This window comes from Canis lupus, chromosome 32 (assembly GCF_011100685.1).
Source record: "Canis lupus familiaris isolate Mischka breed German Shepherd chromosome 32, alternate assembly UU_Cfam_GSD_1.0, whole genome shotgun sequence".
NCBI classification, from domain to species: domain Eukaryota; kingdom Metazoa; phylum Chordata; class Mammalia; order Carnivora; family Canidae; genus Canis; species Canis lupus.
In genome coordinates this window covers 9,205,703-9,231,444 of record NC_049253.1, presented here as the reverse complement: position 1 = coordinate 9,231,444, position 25,742 = coordinate 9,205,703, and the positions used below count along the sequence as shown (strand labels likewise).

Below are 25,742 nucleotides of genomic sequence, written 5' to 3'. Positions count from 1 at the left end.
ATCTAGCTGTTTTGGAGGAAGGAGACAAGCTTGGGTACCCCTAATCATCTGCCATCTTAACTCCTCCCTCAGAAATGAAGTTCTGACACATGCTACAACATAGATCTTGAAAATCATTTAATTGTACTCTTCAAATAGGTGAATTTTACAGTATGTGAATTATGTCTAAATAAAGATGTTTTTAATACAGTATGTGAATTATGTCTAAATAAAAATGTTTTTAATCACCTAAAAATTTAAAAGGGAGAGAAAGAATATCCCCAAATAAACAAAATCAAGATAAAGAGACACCATTTTTTTATCTATCAGGTCAACCAAAGTTAGAGATTCGTAGAATTCACTGTTGGTAAGGGGGTAGAAAAATGGCTGGTAGCAGTGTGGATTAGAATAGTCTTTTGAATGGGAATTTGTCAACGCATTTTACAATTTTAAGTATGCTTTTCCTTTGACCCAGCAATCCAATTTTTAGAGATTTATCCTGTAGATCCTGCACAAAGACATTCTTAGTATACAAGGATGAAAGGATTTTCACTGCTTAGCTCCTGAAAGTAAAAACATGCCAGTCACTAAACATGTTAAATAAATTATGATGTTTCCATATACTGGAATAAGATACCTGCATTCATACCCACCCAAATGTTCTATCTTCTCTCCTATTGTAGATAAGCTCCTAGCTAAGGCCAATGTACTAGGTCTCATCTTTATTCAACTCCACAAAGCATTGCACTAGTAAATCTCCATTCTCTTTCTCACATCATGTTTTCTTCTCTAATGTTCTTTACCTTAGTAGAGAAACATGTTATTATTTCCCAAAAAGTTAAAATATGTACCTATTCACCTCATTTCTTTTTCCAGATAGCTCCTATTTTCAGCAAAATTTCTCTAAAGAGTTGTCTCTGCCTGCCGTTTTAGAGAATTTAGCAGAAACTATTGGATTTTAAGTGATTATGCCATTAGACCTAGCAATTCTATTAAATTCCCTTTTAGAAAAATCCATATATATGTCTACCTAAAGAAATTCTTTTATTTGTTCAACCAATATTATAGAACACTTGTTATGTCCAAGGTCTATGCTAAAAATTGACACAGTTTCTTTTATCAGAGAATGAAAGACAAAAACAAAACAAAGAGTTATCTAGGCTCATCTAAAATTTCTCCCTTGAGGGTGCCTGGGTGGCACAGTCAGTAAGCATCTGCCTTTGGCTCAGGTCATGATCTGTCCCAGGATCCTGGGATGGAGTCCCACATCAGGTTCCCTGCTCAGTGAGGAGTCTGTTTTCCCCTCTGCCTCTCCTTCCTGCTCATGTTCTCTCTCTCTCTTGCTCTAATAAAATATTTTAAAAATAAAAAATAAATAAAATTTCTCCCTTGAGCCCATTCTAGTAGGGCTTTCATCCCCATTATTACACTGAAACTACACTTGCTGAAGTCACTTTGCTAAATTCAAGTCAATTCTCAATTAAAACAATTCTACAGAAAGCAGAAATAATAGTGTCCAAGTATACATTTAATTGATACCTGGCTTACTCTGAAAAATTTTAGAATTTTTAGACAAATGAAATGGACCATATTGTTCAGATAATCTAAAGAAACCGTATTCTCAGTAGAGTTTTGGTGTTTTATCAAAATTGTAGTGAGTCTGAGTACAGATTTTTCTCTTTCGCTACTTTAAGAGCCAGATGAATTGAGACAAATGTTAATATATTCTTATAAAATTTGAGAAGCAGTTATCTGAATGGAATCTACACTAAAAGTAGCACCATTGAGCAAAGAAGACTTTTCCTGATAAATGATTTTGAACCTATCTACTCTATACATAGACTGATATTAAGGTCCCAAAATTACAGGATGTAGAATATAGCTCCAGTTGTTTAAGCCTGTAAAAGATTTAAAGAAAACATTGGCAATCTTCTTCCTCAGCCATTTCCTTTTAGGAAGAAAAAAATAAAATAACTCTTCATAAAGTATATCATAAAATCAATTATTTTAATCAATATATATTTGCAAATAACACTTTAAGGTAAATTGCAGATGTATTATAATTGGGAAGGATAGATGTCACCATTATAATGAAGATTATCCCTGAGCAGTGTAACTGATTCCTATCTAAGGAATTAAAGGTCTAAGTCTAAGGATCAATAGAAGCCCAAATAAATGTATACTCTTCCTAAAAGATTTATCAACATAAGAATAAAGAGAACCTATGCTCTGATTTTTCAGAAGAGGCCTAATGTGAAGTTTATCAAAGAGAAAACTATGAAAAAATTGAACAGGGATCCCTGGGTGGCTCAGCGGTTTAGCGTCTGCCTTTGGCCCTGGACATGATCCTGGAGATCCGGGATCGAGTTCCGCATCGGGCTCCCGGCATGCAGCCTGCTTCTCCCTCTGCCTGTGTCTCTGCCCCCGCCCCCTGTGTGTATCACAAATAAATAAATAAATACTTTAAAAAATAAATAAATAAATACTTTAAAAAATTTGAACAAAATGCCTGCTAAACAAACAGATGCTTAATCTGGGGTAAGTAAAGAGCTGTGCTTTTTCCCCTATTTCTTTTAAATATAAGGTGATAGATTATACTCTGGATCCAGTTAGCATTAGTCAATGGCTGTACATAAAAATATCGTGTTTAAACTTTTAAATCAACTATGCAGTCATAAAATGAGAGCAACACAAAATGTAGATTTAGAGCAGTTGGCCTTTACTACAAAGCTGAGAAGAGTCTCAGTAGTCAACTCGTATCTGATCTAACTCATGCTTCTAAAAGTAGGCCCCAGAATCTACCCTAAATTTTAGTTCTGCCATACTTAGATTTTTCTTACATGAATATTTTTATTTTCATATTTCATGTTGGTATTGGGGAAGCGAAGGTCTTTATTTCAAGGCAATAGGGAATAAGATTTAACCATACAAGGTCCAATGTGGATGTTTTGATTTCACATGATATCTAACAGATAATGGCCATAGGTTTAGTTGTGCCTTGTTTTATTAACCACCAGTCCTTTTCAAATGAGACACTGTCAATAACAGGAAATTATGAATACTAAGTCAAGGGTGTAGATAAACACATAGTAAACTCAAGAATTTGAGTTATTTCAGAGAGGACGAAGACTCTTTCTTGAAGTTTTCCAAAATACTGATGCAAGTACTATAAGTGTCTAGGATTCTCTTGCAAGGATCTTTCTTTGTCTTCCTTACTAAATGTTAGGAGTGAATTTCTTTCCGATTCTAATGTGTCCTTCACTGAGGAAGTACCTTCTAAGAGAGCAAAAGTACTGGCCTTTCTCTGCTCCTCATTCATTTCTCTCCTTATATTTAGGAGCAAGAATGTATCAACCCTCCCCTTCTTTTCTCTTCCAGGAGTCTACTTCTTCAGAAAGCATACTTTCCGATCTATTTTTATCAATAAAGCAAATTTAACAATAAAGGTTCCCTGTGAGGTAGGGAAAGTGGTATGAAATTACCCAGGGTACTGGGACAGAGTGATGAGTATACTTAATTCTTTGGGTTCATTATTATTACTGCACACCTGAACTATGTCCCTCAGTCACATCTCTATCTGTAATAACTATTTATCTCTCAGTTGGCTGAAAATTCAGGTAGGAAGAAGGAGACATATAAATTACTGATGCACTGAAACTTAACATCAATATAGAGTTCCTCTCAGAGCTCTAAAAAGCTGTATTTGCTCAGCCACATCAGTTAACTAGCATTATTCAGAAATACTCCCAATTTTCCACAATTTGCTTCTGAAATTCCATCTTTAAATGTATATTGGTAAATAAAAATAAATTGCTAGCTTTGAGCTGATAAGGTAATAACAGAGGTTGGCCTTAAACAGTAATTGAAGAGTTGGCCAAGTCCTACTTGGGGCCTAAAGTTTATCTTGAAGAATGAGGAACACATAGCTAGAAGGGCACAACAAAGTTGAGGAGAGGTTTAGAGGTTTTTTGTTTTTTTTTTTTTACAAACTTGATATATGTGGGAGAGATAGTGAGAGACTAGCATCACAATGCAGGATCACAGTGGTGAAAAGCAAACCTGAATTGATGTAGTAGGGTCCAGAATATGTGAAATCTTGAAAGTCAACCTGGGGCCTTATCCTACAGACAATTAAGGAACCTGTCAAAAGTTTAGTGAAGCTGTGCTCGCCTCAGCAGCACATATACTAAAAAAGTTCAGTGAAGCTATTCCATGGTATTGCTGCCTCAGCATCCATTTTGTTTGGCCAGGGGTCTGTAGTGACCTTAAACTGACACAAACCTCTCATGGAGTGCATGCCCTAGATAACAGCCTACAGAGTCACATGCAAATATAAGTTCCCAATATGACTTTCCCAGCTGCCCTTGTGATTAAAAGTCCCTCCTTCCTGCAGGACCCTTCCCCTTGTGCGTTCCCTAGAGAAGACACCTATAAAGCTTACCAAAACTCTGCTCTTTTTGTTTCAATCAACCAATTAGGCTTTAGCACAGGGAACCCAAAAGCACTCCACCATGGACACTAATGAAAGCATATTTCCCGGGTATGTTGTTGAGTCACAACTCACCATTTAGCATCCTGTGCCCCACTTAAGGTTAACTTAACAAAGTCATAACAGAATCACTAAAAATGTTTGAGCAGGGAAAAAATATACTGAAAATAAAGAATTAGAAATGGTAATTTGATTTTTTTTTTTAAAGAAGGTGGACAGAATTAGCAAGAGAATCAAGTACAATTTAGCAGGAAGTTTGAAATGACTAGAAACTTGGGACACCTGGGTGGCTCAGTGGTTGAGCATCTACCTCAGCTCAGGCCGTGATCCTGGGATCAGGTCCTGCATCAGGCTCCCTGCAGGGAACCTGCTTCTCCCTCTGCCTGTGTCTCTGCCTCTGTGTGTGTGTCTCTCATGAATAAGTAAATAAAATCTTAAAAAAAGAAGAAGAAATGACCAGAACCTCAATAAATTTTCTTCCTTCTCTGAATCACTAATTTTATTTAAAGCAAAACCTATTAGTCTCTCCTTGGTCATCCACTATTTACTCCTCAACCCACCACAATATGCTTTCTGCATTGGAAATGGTTCTTGCTAAAGTACCATCAATGTATCAATTGCTAAATCCCTGGGCAGTATTTCATTTATCTTACCTGAGCAAGCACCAACAAGCAAGATAACTGACCATTCCTTCCATATTAGTTTTCTAAAGCTGTCATAACAAAACAAAAACAAAAATATGTCAAAACATTCAAACTAGGTGCCTTAAACAATAGAAATTTATTGTCTCACAGTTCTGAAGGCTGGAAATCTGAAATCAAAGTGTCTGCAGGGTTGTTTACTTCTGAGGGCTATGGAGGAAGGCTGTGTTCCAAGCCTCTCTCCATGGCTTAGATGGATATCTTCATGTTCACACAGTACTCTCCCTGTATGTGTGTCTTTGTGTCCAAATTTCCCCTTTTTATAAGGGCACTAGTATTGGATTAAGGCCCACCCTAATTATATCATTTTAACTTGTTTATACCACTATGAAGACCCTATCTCCAAATATGGTTACCTACTGAGGTACTAGGGATTAGGACTTCAACCCTTAACATCCTCCTTCTTGACATTTTCCTCCTTTGGCTTCCTTATCATCTCTCTCATACATCTCTGAGCACTCTTCTTTCTTTTCTAGTTTTTCTTCCACCAGTTTCCCCTTATACGTTGGTATTTCCCAGCATTCTGTACTCCTTCGTCTTGCTTTTTATTCCACATGCTACCCCCTAAGGCTCCATGCTTACATGGCTTTTACTGTCATGTGCATAGGGATGTCTCCAAAGTCTCTATCTGAAGTCCAATCTCTTACATTTGTCAAAACCCATAAAATTGTACAGCACAAAGAATAAACATTAATGTGTTCAAATTAGAAAAAAATCATGTATGAGGGTAGAGGATTCAAGATCAAGTACAGAATGTGACCAAAACACCTAACTTATTACAAATGTATTTATAATCTTACTGAATGGGGTAGAGGGAAAGGTGCTAGTCTCTGTAACTGTGAAAATGAGTGAAGCCTGTAAGACTAAGGGCAGAAGAAACTATATACAAACACTGTGCTTTGTTGATAAAGTTGTTTCCCATAGGAGCTCTGGCTAACAATCCTGATACCACTACGCACACATATATAGTATAAATGAACAAGTAACTGGAAGGCAGATGGTAGGGGCCAGGTTTTGCACCATTGGAATGGGAATTACACACAAGCAAAGGAATGACCCATATGGTAATCGATTAGAGTTTGAAACATCAGTATGAACTCATGTTTAGCTTAATAGGTTACAGATAGAGATATTTATAGATATATGTATATAAGAAGTCAATAAACACACATTCTTTCCTTGGTCTGTCAGCTGCCAAAGACTAGAAGCAATGACACCTCAGTAGTACTTGGGTACTAACATCCATATCTTGGCTTCTAATACTATTAATGCTATTAACATCCATATCTTAGCTTCTGATACTATTCTCCAATAAAAGAAACGAAGGGTCCTTGGAAAAAACGGCTGATTTTAGGACGAAGGCAGGAAATATTCAAGATTAGCCTAGAGCAACTTATAGTTCCAGAAAGCAAGGAAATGCTCAAAAACAAAACAAAACTACCTTAAGATCATCGAGGAATGTTGGAGGGACACAGGAACCAACTGGAAGAGTTCCCAATGGCCAAAGATGGACTAATTTGATAAGTGAAGACAATGGATTATAACCCAAAGTATAAAAGAAATATCCACAAGTCCACACTGATATGAATAAAAGATTAAATAAATTGACAAAGGGGGAAATGTAAACAAATATCCTGTGCAGAAGTCCACATAATTGATGTTGATATTATGCCCACAAGGAAGTGGTGCATAGCTCCCTACCCCTCCTTAAGTGCAGGCTATGCACAATAACTTCCTCCAAAGAGTAGGGAAAGGGAGATAAAAGTCAACTTTAAAATGGAGAACTTGTGAAAACAGAGCTACTCTATGATCCAGCAATTGCACTACTAGGTATTTACCCCAAAGATACAAATGTAGTGATCTGAAGGGGCACTTGTTCATAGCAGCAATGTCCACAATAACCAAACTGTGGAAAGGCCCAGATGTCCAACAACAGATAAATGGATAAAGATGTGGTATATATATGCAATGGAATACTACTCAGCCATCAGAAAGGAGGAATACTTACTCTATGCTTTGACGTGGATGCAACTGGAGGGTATTATGCTGAGCAAATGAGTCAATCAGAAAAAGACAATTACATGGCTTCATTCATATGTGGAATATAAGAAACAGTGCAGAGGATCATAGGGAAGGGAGAGAAAACTGAATGGGAAGTCATCAATGAGGGAGAAAAATCATGAGACTCTTAACTAAAGGAAAAAAACTGAGGGTTGCTGGAAGGGAGGTAGATGTGGGTGGGGTGGGATAATTGGGTGATGGGCATTAAGGAGGGCATGTGATGTGATAAGCACTGGATGTTATACACAACTGTTATACACAACTGATAAATTGTTGAATATTCCATCTGAGACTAAGTATGTTGGCTAACTGAATTTAAAATAAAAAAAATCGGGATCCCTGGGTGGCGCAGCGGTTTGGCGCCTGCCTTTGGCCCAGGGCGTGATCCTGGAGACCTGGGATCGAATCCCATGTCGGGCTCCCGGTGCATGGAGCCTGCTTCTCCCTCTGCCTGTGTCTCTGCCTCTCTCTCTCTCTGTGTGTGATTATCATAAATAAAAAAAAAAAATAAAAATAAAATAAAATAAAATAAAATAAAATAAATCAAGTGGAGAACTTGACAAACACTATCTCAGCAAGCTGTTCCAAGTCAACGTCAGTGGTAAGTCATATGGACAGTATGTACCATTCATATGATGTGATGCAAGCACTTCACCTCTGTGGTCATCCTCCCAAAACCCATAATCCCAGCATAATCATGAAAAAAACATCAAACTTTAATAGAAGAATATTCTACAAAATACCTGACCATGACTCAGAACTGTCAAAAATAATGACATAAACACGAATTTTAAAATTCAAAAATAAGGACACTTGGGTGGCTCAGCAGTTAAGTAAGCATCTACCTTTGGCTAAGGGCATGATCCTGGAGTCCCAGGATCAAGTCCCACATCAGGCTCCCTGCATGAAGCCTGCTTCTCCCTCTGTCTATGTCTCTGCCTCTCCCTCTGCCTATGTCTCTGCCTCTCTCTCTGTGTCTCTCACGAATAAATAAATAAAATCTTAAAAAATAATAAAATAAATAAAATAAAAATTCAAAAATGGGGGGGGCAAGATGCCAGAAGAATAGGGGTCCTCAACTCACTTGGCCCCACCAACTTACCTAGATAACTTTCAAAACATCCTGAACACCTACGAATTTGACCTGAGATTTAAAGAGAGAACAGCTGGAATGCTACAAAGAGAAAAGTTTTCACTTATAACAAGGGTGTATTTTACTTAGGTCATGGTTTATATTTTTGACTCAGCCTGCTCATACAACCACTCTGCACTGGACAAAATGACTAGAAGGAAGAATTCACCACAAAAGAAAGAACTGGAAACAGTACTCTCTGCCACAGAGTTACAGAATTTGGATTTCAATACGATGTCAGAAATTCAATTCAGAATACAATTATAAAGCTACTGGTGGCTCTGGAAAAAAGCATAAAGGACTCTAGAGACTTCATTACTGCAAAATTGAGATCTAATCAGGCCGAAAGTAAAAATAGATTAAATGAGATGCAATCCAAACTGGATGTCCTCATTGCTAGGGTTAATGAGGTGGAAGAGAGAGTGAATGACACAGAAGATAAGTTGATGGTAAGGAACGAAGCTGAGGAAAAAAGAGAAAACAATTAAGAGCCCATGAGGAAAGATTAGGGAAATAAATGATAGCCTGAGAAGGAAGAATATACGTCTAATTGGGATTCCAGAGGAGGCTGAGAGAGAGAGAGAGAGAGATAGGGCCACAAAGCATACTTGAACAAATCATAGCTGAAACTTCCCAAATCTGGGGAAGGAAACAGGCACTCAGATCCAAGAGATAGAGAGGACCCCCCCAAAAAATCAATAAAAACCATTCAACAGCTCAATATTTAATAGAGAAACTTGCAAATTTCAAAGATAAAGAGAAAATCCTTAAAGCAGTGTGAGACAAGAGATTCTTAACTTATATGGGGAGAAATATCAGATTAACAGCAGACCTCTCCACAGACACCTGGCAGGCCAGAAAGGGCTGGCAGGATATATTCAGGGTCTTAAATGAGAAGAACATGCAACCAAGAATACTTTATCCAGCAAGGCTGTCATTCAGAATAGAAGGAGAGATAAAGAGCTTCCAAGATGGGAAGAAACTGAAAGAATACGTGACCACCAAACCAGCTCTGCAAGAATTATTAAGGCAGACCCTGTAAAAGAAAGAGGGAGTCCAAAGAAACAATCCATAAAAACAGGGACTGAATAGGTAACATAATGACATTAAATTCATTTCTTTCAATAGTTACTCTGCACGTGAATGGGCTAAAAGATCCCAATCAAAAGACGCAGGGTATTGGACTGGATAAAAAAGCAAGACCCATCTATTTGCTGTCTACAAGAGACTCATTTTAGACCTAAGGACACTTCCAGCCTGAAAATGAAGGAGTGGAGAACCATTTACCATTCAAATGGTCCTCAAAAGAAAGCTGGGGTAGCAATCCTCATATAAGATAAATTAAAGTTTATCCCAAAGACTGTAGTAAGATATGAAGAGGGACACTGTATCATACTTAAAGGGTCTATCCAACAAGAGGACCTAATGATCATGAATATTTGTGCCCTTAATGTGGGAGCTGCCAAGTATATCAAGCAATTAATAACCAAAGTAAATACATACGTAGATAATAATACAGTAAAAGTAGGAGACTTCAACATGGCACTTTCAGCAAATGACAGATATTCAAAGCAGAACATCACCAAAGAAACAAGGGCTTTAAATGATACACTGGACCAGATGGATTTCACAGATATATACAGAACTTTGCATCTGAACACAACTGAATACACATTCTTCTCAAATGCACATGGAACTTTCTCCAGAATAGACCACATACTGGGACACAAATCAGGTCTCAACCGATACCAAAAGATTGGAATTGTCCCCTCCATATTTTTAGACCACAATGCTTTGAAACTAGAACTCAATCACAAGAAGAAATTTGGAGGAAACTCAAAACACATGAAGATTAAAGAGCATCTTACTAAAAGATGAATGGGTCAACCAGGAAATTAGAGAAGAATTAAAAATATTCATGGAAACTCATGAAAATGAAGATACAATTGTTCAAAATCTTTGGGATACAGCAAAAGAGGTCCTAAGATGGAAATACATCAGAATACCAGCCTCCCACAAAAAAATTGGAAAAAACTCAAATATACAGGCTAACCTCACACCTAAAGGAATTGGAGAAAGAACAGCAAGTAAAACCTACACTAAACAGAAGAAGAGAGATAATAAAGTTTCAAGCATAACTCAATGAAATAGAGACTAGAAGAACTGTAGAACAGATCAACAAAACCAGGAGTTGGTTCTTTGAAAGAATTAATAAGATAGATAAACCCCTAGCCAACCTTATTAAAAAGAAAAAAGACTCAAATTAATAAAATCACAAATCAAAGAGGAAAGATCACAACCAATACCAAGGAAATATAAATGATTTTAAAAATGTATTATGAGCAGCTATATGCCAACAAATTAGGCAATCTAGAAGCTAGAAAACCACAAATTACCAAAACTGGAACAGGAAGAAATACAAAACCTGAACAGGCCAATAACCAGTGAGAAAATTGAAGCAGTCATCAAAAACCTCCCAAGACACAAAAGTCCAGGGCCAGATGGTTTCCCAGGGGAATTCTATCAAACATTTAAAGAAGAAATAATATCTATTCTCCTAAAGCTGTTTTGGAGGACAGAAAGGAATAGAATACTTCCAAACTCATTTTATGATGCCAGCCCAGCATTACCTTGATTCCAAACCAGACAAAAAGGAGAATTATAGGCCAATATCCCTGATGAACATGGATGCAAAAATTCTCAATAAGATACTAGCCAATAGGATCCAGCAATACCTTAAGAAGATTATTCACCATGACCAAGTGGGATTTATCCCCCAGGATGCAAGGTCGGTTCCATATTCATAAAACAATCAACGTGATAGATCACATCAACAAGAGAAAAAACAAGAACCATATGATCCTCTCAATAGATACAGAGAAAGCATTTGATAAAATACAGCATCCATTCCTGATTGAAACTCTTCAAAGTGTAGGGATAGGGATTAGGGATGCCTGGGTAGCTCAGTTATGGAACACCTGCCTTTGACTCAGGGCGTGATCCTGGAGTCCTAGGATTGAGTCCCACATCGAGCTCCCTGCATGGAGCCTGCTTCTCCCTCTGCCTGTGTCTCTGCCCCCCCCCTCTGTCTCTGTCTCTCTCTCTCTCATGAATAAGTAAGTAAAATCTTTAAAAAACAAAAACAAAGTGTAGGAATAGAGGGAACATTCCTCAATCTCTTAAAAGCCATCTATGAAAAAAAAAAGCCATCTATGAAAAGCCCACAGCAAATATCATTCTCAATGGGGGAAAACTAAGAGCTTTTCCCCTAAGATCAGGAACATGATAGGGATGCCCACTCCCACCACTGTTATTCAACATAGTACTAGAAGTCCTAGCCTCAACAATCAGACAACAAAAAGAAATAAAAGGCATTCATTTTTTTTTAATAAAAGGCATTCAAATTGGCAAAGAAGAAATCGAACTCTCTCTCTTTGCAGATGACATGATACTGTACATAGAAAACCCAAAAGACTCCACTCCAAGATTGCTAGAGCTCATACAGCAATTTACCAATGTGGCAGGATACAAAATCAATGCACAGAAATTGGTGGCATTTCTATATAGTAACAATGAGATTGAAGAAAGAGAAATTAAGGAATCAATCCCATTTACAATTGCACCCAAAAGCATAAGATACCTAGGAATAAATCTAACCAAAGAGGTATAGGTTCTATACCCTAAAAACTACAGAGCATTTCTGAAAAAAATTGAGGAAGACACAAAGAGATGGAAAAACACTCCATGCTCATGGATTGGAAGAATATTGTGAAAATGTTTATGCTACCTAGGGCAATTTATACACTCAATACAATCCCTTTCAAACTACTGTGGACTTTCTTGACAGAGTTGGAACAAATAATCTTATGATTTGTGTGGAATCAGAAAAGACTTCGAATAGCCAGAGGAATACTGAAAAAGAAAACCAATGCCAGGGGCATCACAATGCCAGATTTCAAGTTGTATTACAAAGCTGTGATCATCAAGACAGTGTGGTACTGGCACAAAAACAGATACATAGATCAACGGAATAGAATAGAGAACCCAGAAATGGGCCCTCAACTCCATGGTCAACTTATCTTCAACAAAGCAGGAAAGAATATCCACTGGAAAAAGGACCGTCTACTCAATAAATGGTGTTGGGAAAATTGGACAGCCACATGCAGAATGAAACTAGACCATTCTCTTACACCATACACAAAGATAAATTCAAAATGGTTGAAAGATCTAAATGTGAGACAAGAATCCATCAAAATCCTAGAGGAGAACACAGGCAACAACTTTTTTGAACTTGGCCACAGTAAGAAGAAATAATACCAGCCTCCCTCAAAAGAATTGGAAAAAACTCAAATACACAAGCTAACCTCACACCTTCTTGCAAGATACATCTAAGGCAAAGGAAACAAAAGCAAAAATGAACTACTGGGACTTAATCAGGATAAAAAGTTTCTGCATAGCAAAAGAAACAGTCAACAAAACTAAAAGACAATCTACAGGGATGCCCGGGTGGCTCAGCAGTTAAGCTCTGCCTTTGGCTCAGGATGTGATCCTGCAGACCCAAGATTGAGTCCCACATCGGGCTTCCTGCAAGGAGCCTGCTTCTCCTTCTGCGTATGTCTCCACCTGTCTCTCTGTGTGTCTGTCATGAATAAATAAATAAAATCTTAAAAAAAAAAAGACAACCTACAGAATGGGAGAAGATATTTGCAAATGACGTATCAGATAAAGGGCTAGTATCCAAGATCTATAAAGAACTTATTAAACTCAGCAGCAAAGAAACAAACAATCCAATCCTGAAATGGGCAAAAGACATGAAGAGAAATCTCACAGAGGAAGACATAGACATGGCCAACACGCACATGAGAAAATGCTCCGCATCACTGGCCATCAGGGAGATACAAATCAAAACCGCAATGAGACACCACCTCACACCAGTGAGAATGGCAAAAATTAAAAACACAGGAAACAAATGTTGGAGAGGATGTGGAGAAGGGGGAACCCTCTTGCACTGTTGGTGGGAATGTGAACTGGTGCAGCCACTCTGGAAAACTGTGTGGAGGTTCCTCAGAGTTAAAAATAGAACTACCTTATGACCCAGCAATTGCACTACTGGGTATCTACCCCCAAGATAAAGATGTAGTGAAATACCGGGACACCTGCACCTCAATGTTCATAGCAGCAATGTCCACAATAGCCAAACTGTGGAAGGAGCCTCAGTGTCCATCGACAGATGAATGGATAAAGAAGATGTGGTCTATATACACAGTGGAATATTACTCAGGCATTAGAAAGGACGGATACCCACCATTTGCTTCAATGTGGATGGAACCGGAGGGTATTATGCTGAGTGAAGCAAGTCATTTGGAGAAGGACAATCATCATATGGTTTCACTCATATGGGGAATATAAGAAATAGTGAAAGGAATTATAAGGGAAAGGAGGGGAACTGAGTGGGGAAAAAATTAGAGAGGGAGACAAACCATGAGAGACTCCTAACTCTGGGAAATGAACAAAGGGTTGTGGAAGGGAAAGTGGGTGGGGGATTGGGGTAACTAGGTGATGGGCACTGAGGAGGGCACTTGATGGGATGAGCACTGGATGTTTACTATATGTTGGCAAATCTAACTTCAATAAAAACAAATGAAAACATTTTAATATCAAGTTTAAAAAGAAAAAAAAGTGGTGTCTTTGGTTTCCTAAAAATAAAAAAATAAAAATTCAAAAATAATGAAAGTCTGAGAAATTGTTACATCCAAGAAGAGCCTAAGGACATATAACAATTAAATGTAATATCATTTCCTGGATGGGATGTGGGAAGAAAAAAAGCACATTTGATAAGAACTAAGGAAATCGGAATAAAGTATGTAAAAATAAATTTTTATAACTACTTATCAAATGTATGAGTGATTTTTTATTAGTAACCTTGTTCTTGCCACTCTTTCTCGATTGTGATAAGTTGAAAGAGGATGAGCTTTGGCATCAACCAGACCAGATATGATCTCACCTTTACCACTCAATAGCTGTTGAATCCTAAACAAGTTACTTTTCATAAAGCCTGTTTCCTCATTTTAAAAAGGTGCTAATGTCTCTTCATAAGACTGCTGTAAGGATAAAAATGAGATAACTATACATAAAACACCTAGCACCATAATTGGCACATAGCAAGAGCTCAATAAGTACTAAAATTTGTCCCTTTTGCAAATTACAATGAAATCTGGAAGTCAAAATGGGCAGGTCTTATACATTATGTAGAAGGCTGACTGTTTAAGTCTCATGTTGCAGATTAATATTTTGCTATCCGACACTTACTGGGTTGGTATCACTCGTCAGAAATTAAAATATTTTGAATGCAATATGCCTTTGATGAGGGATAAACCCTGTATCAGCTGTTAGAATTTTTCATAAATCTTCACCTTGTATTTGCTTGAAATCTAATTATGTCTTGCCTATTTGAAAAGTCCTTTCTGAATATCCCTTATTTTTAAAAAGAGAGTAGTAAAAGAGAACAACCATTTAATTCACTATAACAGTTAATAAGAAAAGCAACAGACACAATGCATTTTAGTCATGAATTGGGCCTTAATAAAAGTGCCTTTTCTGATCGCAAGAAGGAAATTCATAACAGTGACCAAAAGCATCCCAGGACCGCATACTGTGCTGAAATACAAAAGCATAAGCCAAAGTAAGAGTACCTTTATCTTCTATTTGGATACCGAAAATAAACCATCAAACAGAACTGATAAGAACCAAAACTAATAATATCAGTAATAAATTTTTAAAAAGAACTGTCAAGGAAAAAAAGACATGAAAATATTAGTAGCAAAACAATGCAATTTCCAAAGCAATTTCCAGTTCCTTACTGGCTATGGGGAAAAAAAGCTCTTTTCACTAGATTAGTCCTCACATAATAAGAATTAAGAGCAGCCTCTAGTGGCAGGTTAAGGATTTTACAAAGTGACCTTGCAGAAACCAAACTGCCTTTATTTCTTTTACTATTTGCTATGAGCAGAAAAGACATTTTATCCAAGGAACCTGAGGAAGCTCAGAGCCAAGTCTGTTAGTAAATTTTAGCAATTATACATAATTTCATCCCACCTTGAGTGCTCTTAATAATAGTTCTATTTTGTTTTCTTCTCTATATACGTAATTTAAAAAACCACCTCAAATTCTTTTTAGACAGAGATAGGCTATTAACTGAATGAGCTATTATTATCTGAACCCCGGGATGGGGGTAGGGGGAGTATTTTATTGTTAAGGAATGAAATCACTGACAAAAACCTGAATGAAGACAAATAGGTTTGATGAACTGAAGTGCAACTCTTCCTCTTCTCTTTTTGTAAAGATTTTATTTATTTACTTGAGAGAGAGCACAAACAGAGGGGCAGAGGGAGAGGAAGAAGCAGATTCCCCACCGAGCAGAGAGCGCAACGCAGGACTCGATCCCAGGACCCTGAGATCATGACCTGAGCTGAAGGCAGACACAACCAATTGAGCCACCCAGTCTGTCTCTCTAAATCAGGAGTGACCCAAAGTAGAAATACTACAGAGGAAAATAGAAATATCTCTTCCAAACAGAAACAATGAACTTCCCTGAATCTCAGGGCATCTTTTCAAAGCGGGGGGGCCCCTCTCTCCAACAGTGCAAGAGTTAAGGCTGGGAAGTACCAAATGTTTTCTTCCCTGCACTTCTCTTTCCTCAGAATTGGAATCTACGTAAAGTCTTGATTTCTCAGCACTCACGAAATTGAAAATGAAGGAATCAAGAGACTGTTGTTACTGCTACAAAGACACGGATGTTACCTCTGGCTGAAACTCCATCGGAGGGAGGTGCTGGGACGCGAGGCCGGCCCGGCCTGCACGGGGAGCTCTACCGCTATGGGGTTAGCAACGCTGTCTTTAGGAACCTCCAGGAAGCCTGTGAACACCCAGGACGGTGGTGGTTGTTTGTTTGTTTGTTTGTTTGTTTTTTAACTTCGCAGGAAGGACAGCGCCAGGGAGGTGGGAACATCCACGCCCTGGGCACCGCATGTAGGACACCAACCGCCGCGCGGGGGAGGCCAAGCAGCAGCTTCACGGCGCATCGCCCCCCTCCCGCCAAGATCGTCGGGCTCCACCCTCTGGGAACGTGGGAAACGACAAAGGCCGCAAACCTCGCCGGTCCTCAGGGTGTGTGGCTCCGCCTCCCGGTTCTCAGGGGCCTCCGAGGGCGGCCTTGCCCGCTCCCTCCTCCGCCCGGCCCCGCTGGGGTCGCCACGCGCCGCCAGGTTAGCGCCGGCGAGGTGCCCCCCGCGGCCTCCGCCCCCCGCGCCCCGGCCCCCGCGCCCCGGCCCCGGCCCCCGCCCCCGCCGCAGGACCGGCCCCTCCTTCCCCGGCTCGCAGCGCCGCCCCTCCCCGCAGCGAGCCTCCCGCGTGTGGCGCATCCTCCCCCCGGGGCCGGGCGGCCGGGGAAGTGCGCGCGGAGAGGCCCCGGGCTCGAGCGCGAAGCTCCAGGCTCCTCAAAATAAACGGCTCGCTGGGGCGTGGAGAGGAAGGAGGGAAGCTTCGGGAAAGGCGCGGAGGTGACCGCAAGCCCTGCCTCCCCGACCAGGCCTGCGGCGCAGCGGGGCCGAAGGCGCGAGCCCGGCGTCCGGGGCGGGGCTTCTGCGCTTTGGGGCCCAGGACCCCGGGGCGGGGGCGGGGCGGGGGCGGGGCGGGGGCGGGGCGCTGCGGGAGACCAGGGCTGCGCCTTGCCTGGGTCCAGTCACGTCCCCCGGGGAGGTATTGCTAATTGTTCCCTCACTGGGGAAAGAGGAGTGCAGACAAAATGTTTTAAACCTTGGCAAGCCCCTAATTCCCATGAGTTCCTCCTGAAATTACTTCCAGGGAGAGTGAATCATAAACCAATATTACCTTCTTTCATGTAATTAATATAATCATTTAATTTTTTAGAGTTACTCTGCTTGCCTTTCACAGGTGCTTTCAAGTAAATTAATCTAGAGTATATTTTATTATATTTTATTTATTAAAAATTCCTACCTCCTCATAGGAGTGCTGCAAGGATGAATTAATATTTGCTAAGCACTTGGAAGGTGAAAACTACATAAAACTTGATGGAGTTACTGTGATTGATACAGAAAAACAGTAAAAACAGTAACTCGGTAGGATTGGTAATCCGTGCCATCTGCTATCTAAACTGAAAGTACAATGTAGAAAGACTTTGCCTAGCCAGGCAGAGTGGTCCAATGCAGAAATGATTAACCAGATAATTCAAATTCCCCAGAAAATGGAATTCTGCTTTTGAAGAAAAAGTGAGTCTTGATCCATGTCGTTTGTTTTGTTTAATTATTATTGTCACTTTTAATCCGTTGAATCAATGTAGCCACCTGAACAACCTCTTGATTTTAATTTCTCCTTAAAATGAAGTATTTTAAGCAAGGTCTGCATTAACAGATTGGGAATTAAATAATGCTCTTCCTTTCATAAGAGCCCCACTAAGCTACTTTTATTTCACGTGCTATAATAGAAATTGAAATAAAACTCCAGAAAGTTTCAAATATGTGTATATCTGTATCATTAGTTGCACAGCATTTCTGACTAGTAGAGACGAATAAGGTTAATAATGTATAATTTTTCTGAAGTATATGGTAACCAAAGCAAAGACGAGCATTGTGTCTAGAATTACATTTCCAGTTAAACTCATTTCCACCAGGACACACTTTTAATTATTAGGACAATTACTTTAATTCCCCCTCTTTACTTCGCTAATGTCAATAGGGCCATAGCCATCAAAAAAACATGGTACCAAATGTGTTTCAAAAGTAATCTGAAGAATTTGAGAAGTAAGTTTTTTTTTAATGTAGGGTTTTTAAATGTGGTGTTCTACAATATCTAGCAAGCAGCTCTAATCAATCATTACAAAACTTCCCTATATTCAAGTACAGAAAACATTAAAATGTAAGATCACAAAAGTAGGCCAGACCACTATCATCAGCCTAATAGTCATCATCATTTATATCATTTATTAAGTTACTCAATGCAGCAGTGCCAGAAAGTGAAGTAATATTGTGAATTCACTAGAGGGAGCAATTCTTTTTAGCCAACTAGTATCACTTAGCTCTATGTATTCAGTGGTCCTAGAGTGGATCTGGATCTTTAAAATAATTTGAGAATAAAAATATGCATAATTCATGAGAGGGATCCCAGTAAAGATGTACTATCCTTTCAAGGGTTATTTGGAGGTTCTCTTAGAATGCCTGAGGAGGGGGACCTCTGAGTGGCTCAGTGGTTGAGCGTTTGCCTTTGACTCAGGGCGTGATCCTGGGGTCCTGGGATCAAGTCCCACACTAGGCTCCTTGAGGGGAGCCTGCTTCTCCCTCTTCCTCTGTGTCTGTGCCTCTATTCCTGTGTCTTTCATGAATAAATAAATAAAATCTTTAAAAAAAACTTGAGGGGAAAAAAGAATTTGAAAACAGACTAAGGCCAAGGTAGTAATACTCAAGTTGAACATCTATCAGCATTCCCATTTTGTTTTAATTTTCACGCGTTCATACTTTTAGACAAGAAATTACTGCCTACCAAAATTGGCACAGCATTATCAACCATCATAGTAACAAGAGCTAGTTTAAAAGTATCTGGTATAAATGCAAATAAACTCCAGATTCAATGAAATAAAGATAACTTCTTCTAGTTAGCAACATAAGTGACAGATACTCAGACCAACTCACATTTTTGCTATACATTTTATATTTTGGCTGTTTGTGACTTAACCTCAATTCATTTCGATTTGCATACTATTTGACAAATTTAATACTTGGGATTTTAGCCAGAAAAACATTTTTAAGCAAATTTTAATGTGGAATTAATAAATAGTATTTATACAGTTGTGCCTAATTATATTAAGTTTTGATTGCCTGTTAAATGTTAACGTTTAATGATACAAATTTGGCCATTGGGGATAAAATAAACTTTAGCTGTTATGAAATCAATGTCATATTTTAATAATATCAAAGATGCTAAATTTTTTAAATGAAAATTTTTTGTGTGTGTGAAACATTTCATGCAATGCATATTTAGTGAATTTCTACCTGGTACTGAATACTGTTAAGATCTGGAAATACAAAGATAAATAAGATCCAAGTTAGCTCACAATTTAGTGATCCTTTTAAAATAAAAATTTCCACAATAATTTAATTATCTTCACTTTTTAAAAAAAAACTATATATTTAAGAAACCAAAGTCTTTTACTGAAAGGAGTGGCATGCCTTTTTTTTTTTTAATTTCTGGAAAACCATCACAAAAACTCAAAGTTTTTAAACGAAAAGCTTTAGTCTTCCAATATATAAGGCATGTTTAGAATATAAATCGTCAACTCTGGCAGCTCCAAGTCAAGTATTTACTACTATTTATTTGTATGTGGATGGGCCAGATGTTCTCCGAACTGCATTCCCTGAACTGTTTTCCTTAAAACACTTCTTCAAAAAATGCAACCTGAACATTTGTGCTATTGAATTGATGGTTTTAATCTTTTTTCTACTTAAGAATGAAGAAAAAGGATAGGTGTCCAATGAACCCCTGGTAATGGTCAATGTTTTCTACATTGAATCTCTCTTCTTTCCCATTGCACCATCTAAAATAGTATATATTTCTACAATGTTATAATGTACTGGGTTAACTATAGGCTTTTATGAATGATAATAGTGTATCAAAGTGTCTATAAAATTATATTCTAGGGACGCCTGGGTGGCTCAGTGGTTGTCTACCTTTGGCTCAGGGCATAATCCTGGGGTCCAGGATCAAGCCCCACATCAGGCTCTCCTTCTGCCTATGTTTCTGTCTCTGTCTCTGTGTCTCTCATGAATAAATAAATAAAATCTTTACAAAAATTATATTCTAAAATATGAAGATGTATATTTTTGTTGTACTGATAGCATCATTTCAAATATCATGCTATAAGGTATAAATATCAGAGTCACTAAGGAAGATAGGGCTAATGATTACACACATTGAGAATGGATTAATTTTCTTTGAAGTCAAATACTGAAAACTCAGTTTAAGCTATGACGTAAAGAAAGGGAATATTGGGGCAGCCTGGCGGCTCAGCGGTTTAGCGCCGCCTTCGGCCCAGGGCGTGAGCTGGAGACCCGGGATCGAGTCCCATGTTGGGCTCCCTGCATGGAGCCTGCTTCTCCCTCTGCCTGTGTCTCCGCCTCTGTGTGTGTGTGTGTCTCTCATGAATAAATAAATAAAATCTTAAAAAAAAAAAAAGGAATATTGAACTTTCATAAATATCGTGTATCCCAATAACAATGAGATATTTTGTTATTGGCATATAATTTATAGAGACAGTTGAGAAAATAGGAATCCATTCATTCTACATTTTAAAATTAATTTTTCTTTTAAGATTATGTGAGGTTAGCCCTCCTAGAAAATAAATACATAGCAATAAAAAATTATGCTCCATATTCCAAGACATTCTGATCATGTTTTACTTAGTTTAGGCTATAATGTCCTTAAAATAAATCTTCAAACATAGTTTAACAGTGGCTTTAGAATTAAAAAGCCATTAGCCTTTCCAAGAAGGAAACTAAATATATTAATTTTTCAGTATTTTAAATATTTAATATTGACACACATAAATAGCCAATGTTAAAAGTGGATTCCCCTATCATTTTCAGAAATATACTTTCTTATAAATTTTCCAAATTCTAAACTCAGACCAATTCAGTTTTTCAAGAAACTGAATTTAATCGCAATATGTGTTGAAAATGAGTGTTCTCTCTTTTCCTCAATAGTAACTAAAATCACCTCATTTACCAATGCAAGGAAAACAAATTTATTACTATTTGGAAAGCCTTGGCCCTTCACTTTTTGTGTATCTTCAGCTTGTAAATGTTAATCCCAGAGGATCCCAGGGACTGGTGTAGGCTTATAGACTACGGACATATTCTGTAAGAAGTGAAAAGAGCAGCCATTCCCACACAGTTGTAAAGCAAAGAACTGAAGAACTTTGAACTACAATCTAAAAATCTTGGCATGCTAACATTTTGAAAGGCAAGTATCCATATATGAATGTTGATGTATTTATGAATACTTTGCCTTATATATTTTTCTCCTTAATCTAACTGGTAATATAAAATAAAAATAATGATGATGGAAAAATAACTTAGGAGGCTTAGCCTGGAGGAGCAGTGATAAGAAAAGACCTTGAACATAAAAATTTTTCTAAGACAGCAACTTACAAATGGGCTTTTACATTCTTGGGGAAGAGCTCAGAACACTGAGCCTGTGTAACATCAAAAAAAAAAATGTTTACTTCAGACTTAAGTTTGGCATTTTAATATGCATTATTCTAGAAGAAATATGATTCATGTCTTAATAAATTTTAGAAATGAAACTGTCCTTTAAAAATATTTCAAAATTATCAGGATAGTCATCTTCAAAGCCCAAAAGATAAATCAATGTCTGCATAACATTCTTATATGTTGTACATAAATATTAATCCCGATTTATAGACAGTAAAACTGAAAAAGCATTCTCTAATAACTTCAGAGCCAATTGGTAATGTGGTATGGTTTTTTCACATTTATGTTTTAAAAATTATTACATTATACACAATTATCTAATAAGTAAAGTATTACAGACATATTGTTGTTTTTATCATTATATTGTTGTAGTAATGATTCCTAAGTTATTTTTAAGGATAAGGATATAAACTCATCTTTCTTCCATGTATTTTATGGTTATCATTCAAGAAAAAATAATATAGCTCTTAGGAGACCCCAAAATTGTGAATTTAGAATTAAGACTTATGTATCCTCCATTCTTTCCACAACTCTGTCATCAGCAATTATAGGATTTTGATTAGCTGATTAAAAGCTTAACCCTTACATGCGTGGCATGTAACAGACCCTCTAGATGAACCTCCAACAATATGTAATGACATGACTCCCAGTGGAGAAAATGATTTATGCTTACCTTCTTTATATTTTGTGATATGTAAGTTGACTTTAAATCTTAGAAAATCTACGACGTTCTGCTTTAAAATGAGGCCAAAGCTGAGTCTGAATCTTAGCTTCAGAAAATATGTTTATCCCAGAAAAGTCTTTTTTTTTAAATCTTCACATAAAATAAGGAGAACATGGGCAGCCCTGGTGGCTTAGCAGTTTCACCCTACCTTCAGCCCAGGGTGTGATCCTGGAGACCCGGGATCGAGTCCCTCATCAGGCTCCCAGCATGGAGCCTGCTTCTCTCTCTCTCTCTCTCTCTCTCTCTCTCTCTCTGTATCTCTAATAAATAAATTCTTAAAAATCTTTTAAAAAAATAAGGAGAACAAGAGGTTTCTTCCTCTGTAGTTGTCTTTCTGCTTTGTTTCTAGATGGCCATGTAATTGGGAAAACACTAATGATATTCCATGGATCTGCAACATGTCCACTGTGTTATCTATGATGAAACTTCTGTAAGACTTTAGAGGTTTGTATAAGGGAATTCCTAAAAATCTGCTATTTATTTCAGGTAACTGAACAAATATATTTTAGATCATATGGGAAAGCAGCCTTAGAGACATTTTTCAGTTTATCCAACATCTTAGTCCAGGATTTTTCTGTACTGCATTTTTTTTATAGGTGATAATCTAGCCTGTGTTTCAACTCTTCCAATGATGAAACCATTATTATTTTTTTTAGAGAATTGGAAGCATCAAAAAATGCTTTAATACGCTATTTAAAATCTGCCATTCTATAACTTTTAGCTTTTTGTTCTTTTTCTCCCCTTTGAAGGAACAGAGTATATGCAGTATATACATATTACATGTTTCCTATGTTACTGCTTTAAATTATGTACAGGTGCTATGTCACCTCTAAGTCTACTCAGGGTATCACCAGTTGTTCTCATACCCTCTTTATGTTATATTGTATTGTTTTCATTATCCTGATTGGCCTTTAGTATTCTCAGTGACTTTGCCAATGTCTTTCAAAGTATGTGACTCAGATTATATATAGTTTCTTAAATTGATGTAAGTCTAGAAATGGACTATTATCATAGTTGATATGGAAACTGTATGTAATTGATGCAGTTGAAAGACACATAACATTTTTAAGCAGTCATTTCATATTACTGTCTCATGATAAGATTGTAGTTCACTGTATTAGTTATCTCTTGCTGCATAAAAATTACCTCAAACTTTAGCAGCTGAATGGGGCTTCTGGCTGGCTTAGTCAGTGGAGCATGTGACTCTTGATCTCAGGGTTGCAAATCTGAGCCCTACATTGGGTGTAGAGATTCCTTAAAAATAAAATCTTAAAAGGGGCACTTGGGAGGCTCAGCCAGTTGAGTGTCCAACTTTTGATTTCAGCTCAGGTCATGATCTCAGGGTCATGAGTTTGAGCCCTGTGTTAGGCTCTGCACTCAGCACAGAGTCTACTTAAGATTTTCTCCCTCTCCTGCCCACCCCCACCATATCCTCATGTTCTCTCTTAAAAAAAAAACTTAAAATATTAGAAATAAATAAATATAATCATAAAATAATCTTAGTGGCCAAAGATAATAGCAAATATTTATTATCTTACACAATTTTGTGGCTCAGGAATTTGAGAACACCTTAGCTGGGTAGTTGATTCAATGCCTCTCATGAGATAACAGTTAAAATCTCAGCTAGAGGGATCCCTGGGTGGTTCAGCGGTTTTGCACCTGCCTTTGGCCCAGGACATGATCCTGGAGTCCCGGAATCGAGTCCCACATCCGGCTCCCTGCGTGGGGCCTGCTTCTCCCTCCCTCTGCCTGTGTCTCTGTGCCTCTCTCTCTGTGTGTGTGTGTGTGTGTGTGTGTGTGTGTGTGTGTCTATCATGAATAAATAAAATCTTTAAACAAAAATCTCAGCTAGGGCTACAGTCCTCTGAAAATCTGGCTGAAACTGAAGGATCTACTTCTAAGATGCCTCACTTAGATGGCAGTGAAGTTCATTATAGCTCAGTTACTTACCATGTGGACCAGTCCTTAGGGCTGCTTAAAGGTCCTCATGACAACAGAAGATATCTGACTTCTCCCAGAGTGAATGATCCAAGAGAGAGCAAAGCAGAAGTTACAAAATCTTTTATGTCCTAGTATTGAAAGCTACATATTGTCATTTTCATAATATACTATTGGTTACACAGGTTATCCCTATCCAGTATGGGAGGGACTACACAGAAGCATGAATATCAGGAAGCAAGGATTATTTGGGTCCATGTCCCAAACTAACACTAGAATCTTTCTTCTATTCCCCAATGACTAAACTAAACTCTCTCCCACAGATAAATTAAACTCTCACCTTCTCAAGGCCACAAAAGTCCCATCCCATTACAGCATTCATTATCTCATAGTCTAGAATTGTGTCATTTTAACCAGGCCCAGATGTGGATGAAGCTCTCTGGGTGTGGCTTTTTGCGCCTAGGTCTTTGAAAACAGTTCCTTGATCTGAAGACCTGTGAACTGAAGAAATAAGATATCTGCCTCCCACCCTCCAATGACACAACTCAACATACAATAGTGGGGAAAGAATAGGATGACTACTATAGATGTCCCTGTTCAAAAAGGGGGAAACAAGGACTACAGGAATCACTGGTCCATAGAGATTCTGTAGTCCAGCTAGGCAAATATTAGTCCTTTAACTAGAACTTCCTCTTGCTTCCTAGAAGATTTTCCATGACTCTTGGGTAGACCTTTGGGCTTTTGCTTCTGCTTTCTTTTTTTTTTAAGATTTTATTTATTTATTTGAGAGAGAGTATAGACAGAGAGAGAGACAGAGAGCGCGAGCAGGGTGGGGAAGGGCAGAGGGAGAGGCTCTGAGCAGGGAGTCCGATGTCAGGCTTGATCCCAGGACCCCAGAACATGACCTGAGCCAAAGGCAGATGCTTAAATGACTGAGCCACCCATGTGCTCCATTGGTTTTGCCTTCCAAATCAGTTTTTCTATGAAAGGTAGCCTAGGTTTGTAGCTGTGTAGTTTTCTGAGTCTGGCTCCTGTCTATAGAAGTTTTCAGGTCCAAAGTCTTCTTTTCCTTTTATTCTACTTCTGTTTCTTTCAGTCCAAGATGCTGCTGTTTCTAACAATTAAATATTAAAAAAAAAAATTGTGAGTCTCTTGGGAATATTCCTGGGTAATCTTCCATTATCCAAAGCCACATCTACAGATACGTTGGAGATAAGCACTCCTCTACTCAAGGTTTCTGCTGAGATTACTGAGGGACAGTACCCTTAACCCAGAAGCCCTCGTGTCTGACTGGATATCTCTCTTGAGTTATAACTTTAGATCTTCCTAAGATCTTAGCAAGGGTTTTTACTGCTCGACCCTCAGATTCATTTTTATACCATAATTACTTGGCAGAGGCTGGATTTGATCTTTGTTCAGAAATCATTTCTTTGTTTTA

The 25,742-nt window shown here is 38.1% G+C and overlaps 1 long non-coding RNA gene across 1 annotated transcript; it reads right to left on the bottom strand.

Annotated features, from left to right (window-relative positions):
* Positions 1–280: 280 nt before the first annotated feature.
* LOC111093577 lies at positions 281–16,641 on the bottom strand. The gene is made up of 3 exons (XR_005382640.1): positions 16,513–16,641; positions 5,122–5,180; positions 281–542 (listed from the first exon to the last, which is right to left on the bottom strand). It is a non-coding gene; the product is annotated as an uncharacterized LOC111093577 (long non-coding RNA).
* Positions 16,642–25,742: the final 9,101 nt, after the last annotated feature.